The sequence below is a fragment of the Salminus brasiliensis genome, chromosome 21 (genome assembly GCF_030463535.1).
Source record: "Salminus brasiliensis chromosome 21, fSalBra1.hap2, whole genome shotgun sequence".
Taxonomy (NCBI): Eukaryota; Metazoa; Chordata; class Actinopteri; order Characiformes; family Bryconidae; genus Salminus; species Salminus brasiliensis.
Genome location: NC_132898.1, coordinates 21,320,824 through 21,328,324, shown reverse-complemented (window position 1 = coordinate 21,328,324; position 7,501 = coordinate 21,320,824). Strand labels below are relative to the sequence as shown.

Sequence of the window (7,501 nt, the reverse complement as noted above, 5' to 3'; positions counted from 1 at the left end):
TACCGCACGGGATTTTGTTTCGCGCCCTCAACGTGACAAGGAAGACGTGGGAAGAAATGGTTGGAGTTGGTCGGAGTGCTCGTTTCTACTTTGTTCAGTAAGTCTTGATTTTCTGGACGAATATTATCAAAATCGCACTCAAATGTAGTTAATTGTTTTGAGAATCACCATTTAACGTTAAATACTTGAGCCTGTTTGCCAGCGCTGTTTTTTATCTGCTTCATACTAGCGCTGCTTCATTTGAAGTTGTTTTTAATGGCGCGGGCCGTAGCGTGACACACAACTTAATTGCTGTTTTCGCCCGCGGTTCCTACGCGTATGGTTAAAGATGTTTTCAAGTTATACTCTTACTGCCAACAGGGGGTGCTGCAGTACCCTCAGCACCCCTACTTCCCGCGGTTATGACCCCAACCCATTTTTTCCCCTGTTTTGCTGCAGATTAAGAGGCAAACACAACTGCGTATTTCATCTGGAGTCAGCTCGACCGTTTGCTCAAGTTTTTGTGGTAAGAACAGTACTTGCTGTTACCATATTTTAACTACTATGTACAACACAGATTGTTTAAACAAGTGCAGCCTGTGCACGCTCACACTGCCTAATAATCCACCTGTGAAATTTCAAATCTGCCCTATCTTTTTATATTGTCAGAAAGGTGATTAATGCAACTAGTTTATCTGACGTGGTGTAGCCTACTTCAGTAAAACATGTTCTGTTTCTGATATTTTGCTCCAAGCATGTACAGTAACAAAATATTTAAAAAAAAATACCAATACAGTGCACTTAAGCACTATTAAATATGTCTAAGTATAACTATTATTTATTTAACCCTTTGGAGTAAAGTCCTAGTCAGATAATGTTTTAGACAACTTGTGAAAATTTTTTAAAGATTATTTTTACTGTTAGCTTTACAATCTGTATGTTCAAAAGGAGCTTTAAGTGGATTTTTTTAAACTCTATCTTCAGTGTTGGATTAAATTTTCATAAGATGGCACAAGTTGTCTGAAAGTTTATCATGTAACAGGACCTTAAGTGGTTTAACCCTGTCCCACATTTGATTAGCCATGTTACAGTTTGTGACATGCTGGTCATAAGTAATTCTAGGAAATCCTTTTTAGACTTTAAGTTTTTTTCTCTTACCGTTGTGTATATCTTCCGCTTGTTTTCTATAATGATTCAAAAATGCATTCTTGACATATCAAACTCTATTGTCCTCACTAGATACTGATCCTTTTTTTCTTTCCACTTTTTCAGTGAATGGTGCTAGAAGTGTTCCAGTGACAGAGTTAATGTGGCAATGCAAGGCCTGCCCATCAGTTTTACCAAGTAGGTCACAAATTCTGAGGCATTATCGAGTGAGACATAGGCATCACGGAAATAACAGTCGTATTCCATGTGTACATGCAAGCTGCCCATGTAGTTTTAAAACATGGAATGCCCTGTTAATTCATTTGAATAGATGTCATGTTATTAAAACTACCCCATGTCAGTCAAGTGGATGTACATTTAGCTGCCATTTGTGTCCATGTAAGGATCTTGTGTCTGAGAGGGATTATTGGACCCACATTAATGCACATTTAAAGAAAAATGAGGTTGTAACTTGTATGTTGGTGGATTGCAACTTTAAAACCAACATCTTAGGCTCGTTTAAATCCCACAAAAGCAGGAAACACAGGTCTTATTCACTAAACGATTTTAAACCAGGAATAGTAGTATCAGCCACAGCTGCTCACCCTGAATCTCCTTCCAATTCTTTTGATGATGACATTGGTGAGGATGCTCAGCCAGGTACCAGTGCTGAGGTTCCAAATGATCTCCCAGATGTAATTGAGCACAGTTTGGCAGCAGCTTTGTTAAAATTAGAACATTTTTGTAATGTATCAAGCAAAGCAATCAGTGATTTTTTGGTAGAACTAAACCACTTAACTGACAGTCTCTCAAAATCTTATGTAGAAGGTGTTCTAGTGAACATTTTTCAGAAGCACAAGCTCCAAGTTGACAGAGCTGTAATAGAAGAAATAATTTCTTCTCTTTGCTCAGCAAGTCCTCTAAATAAGGCCATCGAAAAGGGTGGGCCATTGAGTTCTGCCTATCAACGTAAACAATATTACAAGGCAAAATTTAACATTGTAGAACCAGTTCAATATATTCTGGATGCAAAAGAGAACAAGACTTTTCAGTATATTTCCATCCTTGAGTCCCTGCAAGTGCTGCTGAGTAGGAAAGATATTGTTGACAAGATAGTTAGTAATCACAAAATACAAAGGAAGACAGAGAGTGGAAACGAAATTTTGTACAGGTCTTATAAGGATGGTCAGCATTGTAAGGAAAATGGCTTGTTTTCAGAGAAAGACCTAAGTCTGTCCATAACTTTGTATGCTGATGACTTTGAGGTCTGTAACCCTTTGGGCACCTCTCGCAAAACTCACAAACTTTGTGCTGTGTATTGGGTACTCAATAACCTACCCCCTGGGTCTCAATCTAGTTTGTCCTCAATTTTCCTGGCCATTTTGTGCAAAACAAACAATGTAAAGTCATTTGGCTATGAAAAGGTTTTAGAGCCCCTACTACGTGACCTGAGATCTTTAGAAGTTGATGGAATTTTTGTCACACAACTGAACAAATCATTGAAGGGTGCAGTGCAGACTATTGTTGCTGACAATTTAGGAGCACATGGAATAGCAGGCTTTGTGGAAAACTTTACAGGCCCCTTCATTTGTCGTTTTTGTACAGCACAAAGTGCAGACATTCAATCACATGAGGTTAGGTCAGGGATTTTCAGTCTCAGAAAAAAAGAAACACATGAAACCCATGTCAAAACAGCCCTAGATAGCGGCAGTAGCGTTTTTGGAGTTAAAAGAGCTTGTCCTTTTACTAAAGCGCTTTCTTATTTTCATGTACTCAGTGGTTACCCTCCTGACATTGCTCATGATCTTTTTGAAGGCATTGTGCCGGTTGAAATATCACATTGCCTCACATTACTCATATCCAAGAAGTACATCACTTTGGATGATCTAAACAGTTCTATTTTGCATTTCCCATACAAGGGGACAGACAAAACAAATAAGCCTCATCCTTTGCCACAAAACCTTTCAGGCAGGAAATCCATAGGGGGCAATGCACATGAAAATTGGTGCTTATTAAGATTGCTCCCATTTTTGATTGGCCCCAAGATTCCTGAACATGAGCCAGCATGGCAGATCCTACTGGATCTAAAACACATTGCTGAACTAGTGGTTGCCCCAGTTCACAGTGATGAGTCTATTGCTTTCCTTGAGAGCAAAGTTTCAGATCACAGACAAAGATATCAAGAGGTGTTTCCAAACAACAAATTGCTGCCCAAACATCACTACATAGAACATTACTCACAGCTAATTAAGCTTTTTGGACCTCTTGTGGGACTTTGGACCATGAGGTTTGAGGCAAAGCACAATTTTTTTTTAAAAATTGTGAAACACAGCAGTTGCTTTAAAAATGTGCCTTTTTCTCTGGCTGTGAAGCACCAGTTTATGATTGGTTACCACCTGTCATCTCCAAATATTGATAAACCAGTGCTAGAAGTGTCAGATACATCCACTGTTCCATTGGAGCTTTTGAAGGAAGAGTTAGCGCAAGCTTTTAAACAGAGAAATCCTTATGCATCTGAAATAAACCTAGCAAAAAATGTTTGGAGCAAGGGAATACAATACAGAACAGGTATGATCGTGGCACATGGTTCTTTTGGTGGCTTGCCTGAATTTGGAGAAATCCATCAAATATGCATTTTGCAGCAGAGACTTTTTTTTGTGTTAAAACTGCTGTGTGGATGGTATTGTGAGCATTATGGAGCTTTTCAGCTGACTCCATCTCCAGTGCGAGAACTTGCTGTTGTTGAAGTCTCTGAACTAGTTGATGAGTATCCACTGGCTGCCTATGTTGTTGGAGGTGTGCGAATGGTGACCTTGAAGAGATCGATCTGTGTCTATAGGTAAGCTAATGTAAGTGTCCTCAGGTGCATACAGTGTTTAAAAGGAGGTCCGGGGTTCTTTCAGATAAACAATTTCAGCTATAGCTATTAACTAGTTAAAAAAAATCTGGAATTTAATTTGATTTGGATTTACCATTGTTTTTTGTTTAGGCATAGCTGTTGGCTCTTTGTGCTCCTCTTTTGCTTCTTCTCTCCTACTTTTTTGCTCCTCCCCTCTCAGCTCATTCACCTTTCATTATCTTCCTCTTTTTTTGCTTATCCCATTTTTCTGTCCCTCCATCTCTTTCCTCATCAACCTCCTGTTTTTTTCTGGTTTGTTCCATCTGTTCTTGCCTCTCTTCCCATTTAAATCTCTTCAGTTTTCATCCTTTTTTTTTTTTTTGGCTTGTCTCTGCTTAACTCTTCTTTGCACCCTTTCCTCTCATCTATTTCCTCCTCTACTGATAAGATATGAACATTACTTTTCTATATGATCACTTAAGATTTGTTTCAAAGTATTACTCAAAGAAATAGAAAATTTATGGAAATGTTATTGAAATGTTTGAAAAATTATCACATGGAAACCCTGGACAAGTACTCCTTTTCAATTCTGTTTTGAGCCTGGAGAGCACTTCCTCTGGTATTGTCCTGTGCTCCCCTAAACCTCTGAATAACCCACAGGGATACATTTGGGGTTTTTTTGTTTTTGTTTTTTTTTGTTTTTTATGAAATGGGCAACATCTAGCACCCATGGGGTGATGGAAAGACTGTTGAAAAAGTGTTAACAGTGTCATACACTAATGTGCATGGAAACCCTGGACACACTACGTGGTGTTTTGATTCATGTTACTAACTAACCTAACTTCCTTTATACTTACTGTCTTTTTCTCTTTCTTTAGAATTATGTTGTAAAATTCTTTAATGTATTAGTGTTGTAACAGTACAAGGAAAGATTTGGTGATTAAGAAAGCCACTTGTTTTGAAACAGATTCTAATTACATTTTCTTATTCTTTCAGAGCATAAAGTGAAGTGGGACCATGACAGCTCAGGCCATTTTCAGAGTTATCCTTGGACCAGACAGTAGTCAGAGGGTTGTGATTTCTGCTGGTTTGCCTTCAACTGTTGCTGAACTGGAAACTGAGATAAAGACTCAATGTAAAATGGTGGAACCCTTCCGGCTGTAATTTATGGACACACTTTTTGGCAATGAGTTTGTGAACTTAACTTCAATGGAAGAAATACAAGACAAAGCAACAATCAAAGTTATATACACATCCTACCAACCTCAGGAAGACAGTTTATTTGTTGCTTCAGGCAGCGCTCTTGATGACACCTCATACAGTTCTGGTGATAGCACCATCATTCTTTCATCTTCAGAGTCTACATCATCACGGTCTTCTTGGCCAGATTTGTTCTGCGTTCCCCGTTTCACATACGATGCTGAAATTAAGCTAGAGAAGGCCCATGTAGCTTTCAAAGAAAATGGGATGCTGTTGATTCCTGATCCAAAGTTAAAGTCTGACATATTAGAGGGCTTGATCCAGGAGATAGTTAAGCACACAGTTTATCTTACAGACAGTAAGTTTGACCAAGTTGCAGAGGCACTCATCCTGAGACACCCATGTTTAAAAGAAAAAGGCTCACCCAGTGGTTATGCAGGATGGAAAATGAGCCTCAAATACAAGTTGTCAAACTATCGCACACATCTTCGAAAAGTAGGGTGTCCTGAAGTATGTGTGAATTCTTTAAAACATAAACCAGCTGAGAAATGCTTCCCTGCTTTTGATGTTAAAAGACCAAAGAGGGGTGAAGTGGATTACTGCCCCTCTTTTCCTCTTGGAGAAAGTGAACAGTCCCTTGAGGATATGAGGGTTGAACTCCTATCAGATGTGAAGAAGCGCAACAACAGAGAGACAATTAAAAAGAAAATGGATGCAACATTTGCTTTGAGGAGACAAGAAATTGTCTATGATGATCCCATGATCAGTGATGTACAAGAGAGATGGCCAGCTCTTTTTTATGCAGCAGAGGTAATTAAAAAAATGATGCTTTGACTAGTTGTCATAAATGCATTAATGTTTAAAGGTAATGGTTGACTTTATTAGTTTGTGTTTCAAAATATTCCATATCAAAGCCCAGATGACCAACCATTCATGTGACATTTATTTGCATAACATTTTAGGTTTCAACCATCTGTGTGCAAATAAAAGAAAGTTGTCTCCTGAGAAAATTGCTAGCCATATTTAGTCAGATAACTGGTCCTTACTTGGACTATTCATGGTTTAAACTCTTTTTAAAAAAAGTTAAATAAAATATTAGCTTTATACTAAAAATAATAAATTAAATGAAATTAATCAATAAATGAAATATCAGCCAAATCTAAAAATCGGCCGATATCGATATAAAACCGATATCATCGTGCACCCCTAGTTGGTTTTAATGTTTGAAATGTCTCTTGAAATCTTTTGACTGTCATTTAATAATAATTTCATGTTGTTTCAGATAAATGCGGAATTCAAGCGCATCACAACAATGCCTCTACAGTCAAGATTTCTGTCGCAGCTTGACTTTCTTTCTGAAAGTCTGCTGAGAGTGTTTGCAAAGCGATCGGGTGAGCCGGGCAAAAAGCTGAAAAACATAGCTGCCACAATGTCGGTAAGAACTTTCAACTTCTTCCATCCCATAAAGTACATATGCATTGCATTTGTTTAGTGAAAGATTGGTATACTGTAACCATTGCATTGCTTACTTGGTGTGTGATTACTGATAATCTAATCTACCTGCAGTTATAAATAAAGTAGATTGAGTGAGTGATGGAAGGAGGGAGGGACTGAGTTATGAAGGGAGGGTAGGAGGGGGTGAATGGTGGAGTGAGTGAGTGAGGGATGGATTTTTGATTTCACTGAAATAACCCTTTAATTTTTATTTTGCATTCACTGTTCCACTGTGAGACATTTATCTTTTTTATATCATCAGGACATTATAAAAAGTCCAGTCCATAATGGTCAGGTCAAATGTACAGTTTTTATATTTTGTAGATGTTAGTGTCATATGATGACTGGTTAGAAAAGTCAAAGTTTTTGTCTTTTGATCACCTTCTTTTGTGCTACTGAAAATTTGAGTTCACATCTCTATTTTCCTTGTTGTAATTCTTAAGGATGACACTGATGCTCGAAGGGAGTCCCTCATCAAAGGACTCTGCATCTATCTGAATGAGAGTCCTGATGTCTTGGTGCAGGAGTACATGGTGAGTGTTTTGAGTCGATTTTGGCTATACAACATTGTAAAACTATGCATTCAGTTATTTCTGTGATTATGCTGTTAAGACCCTCTTTATTAATTTGGGAAAGTAATTCTAGTAATTCCAAAGTAATTCCATTGCTGAGATTAAAACAATAAGTTAAACTTGTCACATTAGATTTTCAAACCTACCAATTTTTCTCCATATCCCCCTACTGATAAATGGAGGATTTTTCACTTTCATAATAGCATTATGACAGGGTTCCTGTGGATCCTCAAAAGGCATTGAATTCATCAGTCCAAAAATAAGGCTTTAA

At 37.9% G+C, this 7,501-nt stretch overlaps 1 long non-coding RNA gene across 1 annotated transcript; it reads left to right on the top strand.

The window, feature by feature from the left end:
- The first annotated feature begins 469 nt into the window (after window positions 1-469).
- Window positions 470-7,126, top strand: LOC140543314 (uncharacterized). The gene is made up of 3 exons (XR_011978173.1): window positions 470-505; window positions 1,252-1,323; window positions 7,102-7,126. It is a non-coding gene; the product is annotated as an uncharacterized lncRNA (long non-coding RNA).
- Window positions 7,127-7,501: the final 375 nt, after the last annotated feature.